Here is a 10,989-nt window from a genome sequence, read left to right on the forward strand (position 1 = left end):
TTACAGTTGTCTCATAGTTTTTCCTGTAAAACCCTGTTAAAAATTGGTAATTTGTACTAATAGTGGTAAAATTATTACAATCAAATTACACTTTGAGAAAATTTTATTTAAAAAAATTGAAATCGAATAACATATCAAGTCTAAAAAATATATCATAATTTTTCAACTAATTTATCTATTTAAGTACTTAGGGATAGATTTAAATATATCTAATTTGTGCGGATGCATATTATTTTGATTAAATTTTATTCAGTAGCTAATATGACATGCGTTCAAAAGTTGAGTAACTCTCACTTTGTTACTTAAAAAATTGAAAATAAAAACTACAAAACTTAAACTGCTAAAAGCTGTTACGGCAGGGTGAGTTAACGATTGTATATTATTTTTTAATTAATTAGTTATTCATCGTAGGAGTAAATTGTGCTCCCAAAATGATGTAAGTAATACGATTAGAAGTAATGATTTTAATCTCCAGAAATTCCTCTTAAGTTCATGTGACTAAGGTCGATTCACTTGTAGGTTAGTATGTTAGCCTCGTTGAAAAATATTCTCGTATATTTCTATATATTACTTATTATATATGGAAAATGCAATGCACCATGTAATCCTTTTATAATTAAAACAGCTCTAACTTTAATTAAATATATTTTGTTTTGTGTTTTAAAGCATTACTTTATCATCGTTTGTTTATCTTTGGTTATTTAAAAGTAATTGCTTGCATCATTAAAAATAAGTGTAGTTTAAACTTTTAATTACTTTTGACAAATGACATTGCAACAGTTAATTGTTTGATCATCATATAAGTTACTGTTTGTATTTAAGTATCTTTTTTAGAAATTAATTATTTTTCAACCGTTTATTTTTCAGGTAAAATGTTCAGATATGTGGAACTGCCATGGCTTGTACAGTTTTTCTTTATGTTCTACAGTGATAAGCCTGTTGACTGGTCGTTAGATCATATGATTTATTCAAAGGCCTGCAACTTGAAAAAAAGATTCTGTTAGTAAAAATCTGTTTTGTTGAACAGTTTTAATTCGGTTCTTACATTTAAGAGATATATGTATAAGAATTTTATAATCTGTAATGGAGTTTTGAATGCGGTATGTAGTTAATGATTTTTGTAATAAGAATCAATTTTCTGATAAAATTCAGGATTAATACATTTCAGAAAAATCTAAACTTGTATCCTTTGGTATAATTTAATTTTTAGTCCTATATACATATATATTAAAGAAACCAACATATTGCCAGAAGAATTAAAAAGCAATAATGGAATATCAGAACACATCAAAATGAAAACCTTAACGCAAACCGTTATGTAGAAAATTTACTTCATTTGTAACGTAATACTAAAGTTGCATGGGTTCTAGATGCATTTGACTTTGGTTCAATTCCTGATCAAGGTGTAAATTTTTCACACATTGCATCCATCTTACATTCCCCATTATTGATTTTGTTTCCCCATTATTTATTTATTTTCATTGACGTATTTTGTGTGCCGTGTCCAAGGATCATATTACTAAAATTAAAAACAAATACGCACTAAAGTTAGTTTGCCGGCAAGTTTACCCGTCTTAAGCTTTCTGACTGAAATACATTTACTACATATTGAAGACATTTTTTTATCAGAAAGCTGAAATATATAGAAAAATAAATAATACACTGGGCATCATTATATTGTATTATAATAGTATATACTATATACTATATCTATAACTACTATATCGTAAAACTACTATAGAGCCCTCATATTCAACGATTAATAACATCTCGACTTACAACATTTCATTATAGTTTGTGAACGCAATAAATTTCCAGTGTGCTTGATCTCTCCGTACCAAAGTTATGTAAAAAAATACCTTTAAAATTTATAGACAAGCCTTTATAACCGATAATTTACTTATTCTCCAACACATCTAATCTAATCGTTCCGATCAACACAGATTGGCAACTTTCTCATACATTTAATATAGGCTTACTGTACAACTGGGATTAGCCCGGACAGTCCTGATTTTTTAGTGCTCTCCGGGGTTTGAGAATTTAATGACCAGTGAGGATGTTTTTTAATTTTAGACCTATATGTTTGACATTGCATTTTTAAATATTCTCTTATGATAGTGCATCTCTCAGTCGACCTTGGAGCAAGCGTTGGTGCTGATTTTGATGGAGGCATAGCTACCGGTCTCACCACAACTTTTTACCTAGTCACTTGGCAACACATCAGGGGCAATGTGTTTATGTTGTTTTTATGTGTGAACTGACTTGTCTACACATTTTTGATCGTTTTATCTCTATTTGTATTTTGTCTCGTCGTTTAGCAACGGGCAAAAGAAAATGCGCGTTTAATGTTAACCTGCAAAAGGAATACAAAATTTTGAAATTGTGTAATGACAGTAACAATGAACGTGTTTATTGCACACTACATACTGGAGAATTTTCTCCAGTATATATATAAAGGAAAGGGTGATATTGAAGACCACGTGAAAATGGCTAAACATAGGAGTGCTATTAATGCTACTGCTTCAGGAAACATAAGAGATCTTTTTAAAGCCAAAGATGGGACTAACAATAACACTGATGAGGAGTGTCCTGCTAAAGAAGCTATATTTTCATACTGCACTGCTAGACATGAACTCGGTTTCAAAACATCAGACGCACATCTAAACCGGTTAAAAAGTTATATGACCCAAAATTTTCATTTGCTAGAATCAAAACTGAGGCGATTATTGTTAGCGCTATTTCACCATTTATGTTTGATATTGTGTTGCGTTTTTTGGAAAATATTAATTATGTAATAATAATGATGGATTGCTCAAACAGAAGTGAAATGAAACTTGTTTTGATTGTTGTAAGATATTTCAGTCTGGACGAGGGAATTCAAGTTAAACTTTTAAATTTTGATGACGTGTCAGGTGAAACTGCTTTAATTTTGACTCTGTATCTTTTGCAGTGTGTGAAAAAATACAAACTTGAAGAAAACTTGGTTTATTATACTGCTGATAACATTAACGGTAATTTTGGTGGTGTGAAGAGAAAGAGGAATGAAAATGTGTTTAGAAAAGATCAAAGTGATTTAGATAGACCTATTTTAGGAAGCGGTTGTTCAGCCCGCATTGTACACAATTCAGTACAAACAGCATGTGATTCTCTTCCCCTGGACATAAAAGTTATTATAAAAATTTATAGATATTTTCACATTTATACAGTAAGAGTAACGAAACTTAAAAAGTTTTGTGAATTTATAGAAACGGATTACAAAAAAGTATTATCTCATAGCAGCACAAGGTTCATTAGTTTGTTACCTGCAATAGAAAGAATTCTTTCCATTTTTGATGGCCTAAAATCATACTTATCTTGTGAAAAATGGCCAAAATTATTATTTGATTTTTTTGAAAATTCAGAAAGCGACTGATTTTGAAATTTTTATACAGTAATCTACAGTTATTAAATAATGTAGTTCTGAAATTGGAAGCTAATTTTATGCAACAGAAGCATTTCAGACATATTCTGAACTAATTTGTCAACTTCAGGAAAGAAAAACCCACAAATTTATACCATCTTCTGCCAAAGAATTGCTATGCAGTCTAAAAAAAAATAATGATGTTCAGGAACAAATATTCTTCTCAAGTGTAGACAATTGTTATAATTCTAGTATCCAGTACTAGAGTTGCGGAGAACCAGTTTTGATAAAGTTAGTAAGTTTCAGTGGATAAATTTATGAACTGAAATTGGCTGGTCTGATTTAGAAAAGAGTGCACAAGTTGTTAATAAAATTATAAAAGAAGATTCCATAAATATTGATGACCTATTTGATGAACGTACATTGTTGAACCGGGTAATTAAAAAACCAAAAGGTAGGTTGTAGTTCAAGTTCTGAAAAATACCAGATATTATTGAAGAAAAGTGGAATGCAATTTTTAAGGTGTTTTGGAAGACCGATATTTTATGTTTGTGATGTCTTTGCCTGGGACATCTACTCCAGTTGAGAGAGTTTTTTCAATTACGGGGAACATTTGGTCTGTAGAAAGGGGTAGACTATCAGTATCTACTGCTAACCATCTGCTAAATGTTAAAATTAATTCAGAATTTTCTTGTTATGAATTTTATGATGTAATTGAAAGAAATCTTTTCTGAAAAAAAATTGTCATGTCTAGTAAAAAATACAACTGAATAAATAAAGTTTAATGTTTCAGTAAACTGCTAAGACTTTTAAGTTATTTCAAAAATATGTCCTGGGTCGGACCCAAAAAAATATGGTAAGCCTAATTTAATTTCACCTAATACATACATTTGTGTAAGCAGTCAGTTATGCTGCTAAACTCAACACAGTTGAATATCTGATATAAGTTGCCTGACCGTTATTTTTATTATCAAAATACTATTAATAACACAGAACAAAGTCATGATCAAATTCTAGCAATGTTAGGACTGCTACCTAACAAATGTTTTACAGATTTGACGTATTATTGAATAGATGATGAATCACATAATTGATCTTGCGGAAATTATTTCCAGCAAGTGAATCGGCGCATTCATTACTAATTTCACTGTAAGATGCAAACAGCTTGTTAGGAGGAAAACAAGAACAGGATATTTTTTAAATATAGCAACATTGATGTAATTTCTGAAGTGAGGTTATTTGTGGAACATCACCCTTAAGTATTTCAATTTTATCAGTCTCAAATAGTACAGAAGGCAATAACAAAAACAAATTTCCTTCCTAAGGTATCTCTGCCAGTGAAACGTTTTAGTCCATGAGAAGTTCTGAAAGTGATTGATAGATAAATAAATAAATGCAAATTTAACTACAGGTTTCAATTTAATCACCGGTCACGTATTAGAAGCATCACCAGAACATATTAGAAACATTACAATCTAATTTTATATTTTTAAATATATATATTTACATAATATATATTTTTAAATATTTATAAAAATAAATCTATTTTTTAGTTACAGTTATTTATTTTCAACATCATTTTATGAATCAGACATTTCTCCAGACTTTTGAAAATAGCATAACTATTATGATTCATAACCTGGTAAATATCTGTGGTGTAATCTCATCCATTATTCTCCTTCCAGTATTGCTTAAAGTGTCTAATTGTTCTTCAAAAGCTGAAATCATTTTTCTTTGATTTTATGTGAAAGGACAGCCATACAGCAAATTTTTCCATGTTGTCAGATCGGACAACATTATTTTTGAATCAAAGCAACTGTTTTGTCTGTGTATCTGGATGTTTGATGAGGTGCGGCATTATTTTAAAATGTAAAAAGAAGAAAGACCTACCATAATGTTTTATAGATAGTTCTATACCTGGAAGTAAGCTGTTTTAAACTAGATTTAAGATGTTCTCACAGATTTGTACGATATAAAATCCAGTATTCAACAAGGAAGTGTTCTTGGCCCAATATTTTACTAAATGTACACTGCAGATTTGCTTTAAACTGACAGCCATTCTTGTTTATAGAAATCCACGTGTTACCTCGGAGAAATTGTAAATTTTTTAAATAGTCTTTGAAAGCGGTTAGATAAATGGAGGGTGAAGGTCAGTTAGTCAGGTCTATTAATGTCACGTTTACAGTATCTAGGAACAACTTCCTATGCAGGAATACTCACCAGTAAGTTTTGTTGACATCACTCTATTCCAACCAGATGATGTACATAGGATTTTTTCTTGACCATCACTTGTACATGAAGAAGCATATACTATCTAAAAAGGAGCATACATCTAAGTCTACAAAAAATTTATCGGTTACTTGGACGTAAATAAACGAAATAATTGTGTAATAAACACTCATTGTGATGAAATTTTTTTATAAAAATTTAAAATTGTTAAAATGAAGAATCAGGATTAGTTTCAAGAAATTATATAACTATTAGAGCAGGAGGGACAAAGTACAATAGACCATGACAGTATGGATGGTTAGTGGGAGTGATATTTATTCAATGATCCCATCTCAGGAAGACTCAGTGCTAAAAGTAGTTAAGAGAATGGAGGTACTCTGAAATGCATCAACTACAAATGCTAGAGTAACAATGTTAGGACGGGCAGAAAATAACACTCAAATCAATCAACAAATATTTTTAAATTTTCAATTAAAATATCGACTCTTTAAACTTTTTTCATGTATATTTATTTCTCCATTTTGTAGTAATAAGAACCGATGCCAGGAAAGTATAAAACTTTGTTGCCGAGTTTTTTTTATTAGTAAAGAATTTTTATTTCATTTTTCTGTACAGGCAGCATGTTGGAGAGCAAAAGATGAACTCTGGGTTCACTGCAAACCTTTTTTATTTCAACATATTGGAACATAATCTTCTTTAAAAGGAAAAGTTCAAAAATTAAAAGTAAGTTTGTTAGCTAAGTTTTAATGCGTTTTTAAATCCATTGTACGTATAAAATTATCTTTTACTTTTTAGCGACATATTTATTAAGCATTATTACCGACATACTCTGGTTTTAATTTATTAAAGTAGAATGGAATAAAAAATATAAGATGTATAAATTAATAAAGAACAATAATATAATTATTAGATTATCTAAATTTCATTATCCGATTGTTTTGTTTTTATTCATATTTTGTCAAATCTGTTGGTTTGACAACAGGCCATAGCTTTAAATCTTTTTTTTTGTTTCATGTGGTTGTATAGTTATATTAAAAAGGCAAAAAAGGTTTTTCTTTAGTTTTCCTTTAGATTTTTAATGAGAAAGAGAGTAAAAAGAAAGAGAAGTTTCTGTAATGAAATTTATTAGCGGCTAATGGATCAAAGAACATCGTAACTAACTGATCTTTGAGAATAATTTTATTCATTTCAATTATACGCTTTGTTCAATATCAACTAATAGGATACATAGATTTAATTTCATAATAATTTACATTATATTAAATCTAGAATATTACCTTGGAAATAGTCAGTGCAAGACAGTCGCTATGAAGAAGTTGTCAGTCATCTGCATTTGGGCAGGTTAATGCGTGGATTCCTCATGTCTTCTGGTGGTCCTTAAATGCACCCTTTTGATAACCGCCGCATTACTGTATGTCAAATTCTTTTTGATCGTTTGATACACGTTATTGTACCAAGGTGCTAGAATCTATCTGCATTACCGCTTATATATTTAACTAATATCCCTATTGTGGCTTTGCTTGAGCTTTACGGTTACTTGCATTTCAATTTCATCGATCGGGGATTTGATTTGTAAACTCTATCCTTCAAATAGAGTTCTAAGGTTCAATTCATATTAAAGGCAGTTATTTTATACGGATTTGAATACTGAATACCATTGTTCTTTAATGGTTGGATTTCAATTAACCACACATCTCAGGAACGACACCTGAGACTGTACAAGACTACACTTCATTTACATTCATACATATCATGAGGATGATATGAGGTGATGAATGAGGATTCATCCTCTGAAGTAATACCTTACGGTGGTTCCGGAGGCTGAACAGAAAAAGAAAGAAGTCATATTAAACTGCCCATGGCCTTAAAAAACAGATGAGTAACATCTGTTTTTTTGTTTTGCCGAAAAATGATAAGTGTTTTATTAGAGCAAAGAATTGTCGTGAAATTCCATATGAAGCTTGGAAAAACCGCTACAAAAACTTATCTTTTATTAAAAAAGTATATAGCAATGAATGTTTATTATGAGCATGGGTTTTTGAGTGGTTTAAGCGTTTTCAATATGTCCAAGAAGACGTTGAAGATGACGTTCACCCGGGTCGCCCTTCCACATCAAAAATGGATAAAAATATTGAAAAAATTGGTAATCTGATCCACTCTTACCATCGGTTAACTATTCTTCCCTTTATTCAAGGTCCTTGCTCAACTCCGTGAAAAAATAAGTTAAAAACCACACGAATTGTGGAAGAACAAGTCATGGGTTCTTCATCAGGACAATGCACCGGCTCACACTGCATTGTTTGTCAAGATGTTTCTAGCCAAGTATAACATCCCAGTGTTAGACCATGCACCTTATTTGCCTGACCTGGCACCATGTGACTTTTATCTTTTCCCCAAGGTCAAACTGCATTTAAAGGAATCACTATTTCAGACCGTTGAAGCTGTGAAAGAAAAAGCAGCATGCGTCATGAAAGAGCTCACAGAAGAAGACTTCCAGCACTGTTTTGAACAATGGAAATTCAACATGGAGCATTGTAGGGATAGAAGAGGAGGAGTGTATATTGAAGAGGATAATAAATAATTATGTATAATTTAAAATAAAATATTTTATAGCATTAGTCTCATTATTTAACAGCCACACCTCATACTATTCCTGGCTGATCTATATGATGTACAGATCAGAATATTTTTTTAGATATTTACAGTGTTTTACCACTTTCTGATATTTGTTGAACATCTTTATGGGTTTTTCGGATATTTATCCTAGAAGTATTATCTTCCATGCCTAGTCAGCTCAAGTGAGGGTCTGGATCTGAATTGAGTAGGTTCTAGTCATTTGATTTCCCATGCAGTTCAATGACTCTCGACCTATAGGATGAAGAAGTGTAGGCCAACCCAGAATGCGAAAGGGAGGACCAGTTTACAGTTTTAGATGACACAACAACCAATGCTCGATGGAAAAGAAGAAAAAGAAAAAGTATTATCTTCTTTTGATCCACTGTTTTCATATTTTAAATGAAACGACTGGCACTAGATAGGGAATCTTGTAGAGCTGCATCAAACCAGTCAAATGACTGAAGACGAAAAAAAATTTATTCAGCGACACTGGACAACAGAGATATCATTTAATTATTAGTGACTTAATTATGATTCATATTACTTAAGCTGCTGCTATCTATCTCTAACTTAACAGTTGAGTGATAATCCTAGGAAGTAAGCTCAGCTAGTGCATATATGAGGATGGCTAAAGAAACAACCGACAAGAGCAGATAAAATATTTAATAAAATTAATTGAAACTTTTTCTATCGCTCAAGTTGACATCACTGATATTGAAAATAATTTGAAGAGAATTTCCGTTTATTATAACTTGTTTGATTTGTTTCAAAGTGTCGGCTCTGTTTATAATGTGTACCATGGAAAAACAGAATGCTGTGATAAGATTTTTATTTTCTACAGATGTAAAATCAAATGAAATTCACTCACAGATGTTAAAATGGTATTGTAAAAAGTGTATTAACCATGCAGACTTTTAAATAAAATAAGAAAGCTCACAGAAAGATGGGAAGTGCCTAAATTTAGCCAAAGATTATGGTGGAAGTAGCATTAATTTCATTGTAACTGAATAAATAATAATTTTTCTACAGTCATTTACCTCTTTAATTATTGAACCCTCGTACTTGTTTATGTACACTACAAACTAAATTGGCGATGTATGCTTACTACTTTTTGCATATAATTTTATTCATCTAATCTCTCTATACCAAAAAAATATATATTTTTAAAGTCAAGTACAATTAAATGTAATGTAATTAAAGTAATAAATGCAATTTATATAAAAGTAATGGAGTAAGAATTTAGTATAAATGCAGTGAAATATGAAACTGGTTTAAGTTCAGAATTACTTTATGTAGTTGATGTGATTAGTTAAAAATATTCTTTGGAGGTACCTTACATAAAGTTTAATTCTCCTTTCATTTCATTAGAGATGTAAAATAGGATAACTGTAGTTTTCTTCAAGTTGAGAAAAAATATGAACTTAACAAACATGATAATAATCAGATTTCATTTTATATATTACTGCTATACACAGCTCTTAGAGGAAGGAAGAAATTTCACTTTCTCTCAAATCTTTCTCTGATTTAATAAGAACGGTAGGTGAATGAAAAAGAAGATAATGATGAGAATGTGTCTTTCAAACAATAGAATTAAAATCAGTTGGTGTGTTACAAAATATGATACTTAAAAATAATTCTAAGCTGCTTAAATTTTAAAAGTGATGCAAAGTAGATGTGAACAATGAAACAAAAGAGTTTTGTACTGTAAGTTTGTAAGTACAGAATTGTAATAAAGCTGTATTTATTTTGTTGTAATATAGCATATTTTCACATGAACTCCTGAATTCATGAGTGTGTGTGTGTGTGTTTGTTTTTCATTTTATAAAATTGATTAAATCTTATTAAAATATTACCAGTCTTACTTTAACAATAAAATGTTACTTAAAATTACTAATATTTTTATTATTTCTGTTCAATTTCAGTTGAGAGAACCTGGTTGTCCATACCTGACTGACAAAGGTCAACTGAGGGTCCAAGTTGAATGGGAAGAAAGTTATCTTTTATTTCAAGCATCTTATCATAAGTATGATGACGTCAGTAGATTGCACAATCCACAAATGAGATAAATTAGTAAATATTATGAAAAGTGTTTTTATTCTGTATGCATGGCAGTATTTCATCCCCAAAAACTATTCACTTAAACATATTTTAAAGTATTTTCTGTTTGAATATTGTACAATAAATAATGTAAACATCAGTCCCAACAATGCTATAGTTACACAATATCTGAAATGTTTATAATTTAAGTTCTGGATTTTAACTAAAGCCACCAGTACCTAAAGTTGCAAATTTGAGTACATTTCCATGCTCTTGACAAGAATTATACAAAGGCTAACCTGGAATGCTGCCTTGATGTTAACCAATAGTTGCTTGAATTTAAACCTAAACCTAACATAATAATTTTGTCTTGAATGTTTAACGAATGTTTTAAAATAATTATATTGACAATTAGTATCAATACTTCTTCATTTCATCTTCTCCTAATAATTTTTTCTTGCACTTTCTTTATTTGCCTGATTCTCTAAAAAGTGAGACTGATGATAATGACCACTTTATCCACTCATTAGAATAGTATGTATAAAATTCTTACAAAGCACCCTCTTAAAATAGCTTATATCAAACTAAATATAAGAAAACTCATTTCATTTCTTCAAAAAATTTAGAGTAAAGTGGAAATGTCTCACCATTCCTATGGATAGATTCATATTTATAACTACATCATATATTATTTCAAATTCAAATCA

General features: G+C 30.3%; 1 long non-coding RNA gene across 1 annotated transcript; it reads left to right on the forward strand.

The window, feature by feature from the left end:
* The first annotated feature begins 870 nt into the window (after nucleotides 1-870).
* On the forward strand, nucleotides 871-10,303 carry LOC142321077 (uncharacterized). Its single transcript, XR_012755570.1, has 3 exons — nucleotides 871-999; nucleotides 6,245-6,352; nucleotides 10,168-10,303. It is a non-coding gene; the product is annotated as an uncharacterized LOC142321077 (long non-coding RNA).
* Nucleotides 10,304-10,989: the final 686 nt, after the last annotated feature.

This window comes from Lycorma delicatula, chromosome 3, assembly GCF_047948215.1.
Source record: "Lycorma delicatula isolate Av1 chromosome 3, ASM4794821v1, whole genome shotgun sequence".
Classification (NCBI taxonomy): Eukaryota; Metazoa; Arthropoda; class Insecta; order Hemiptera; family Fulgoridae; genus Lycorma; species Lycorma delicatula.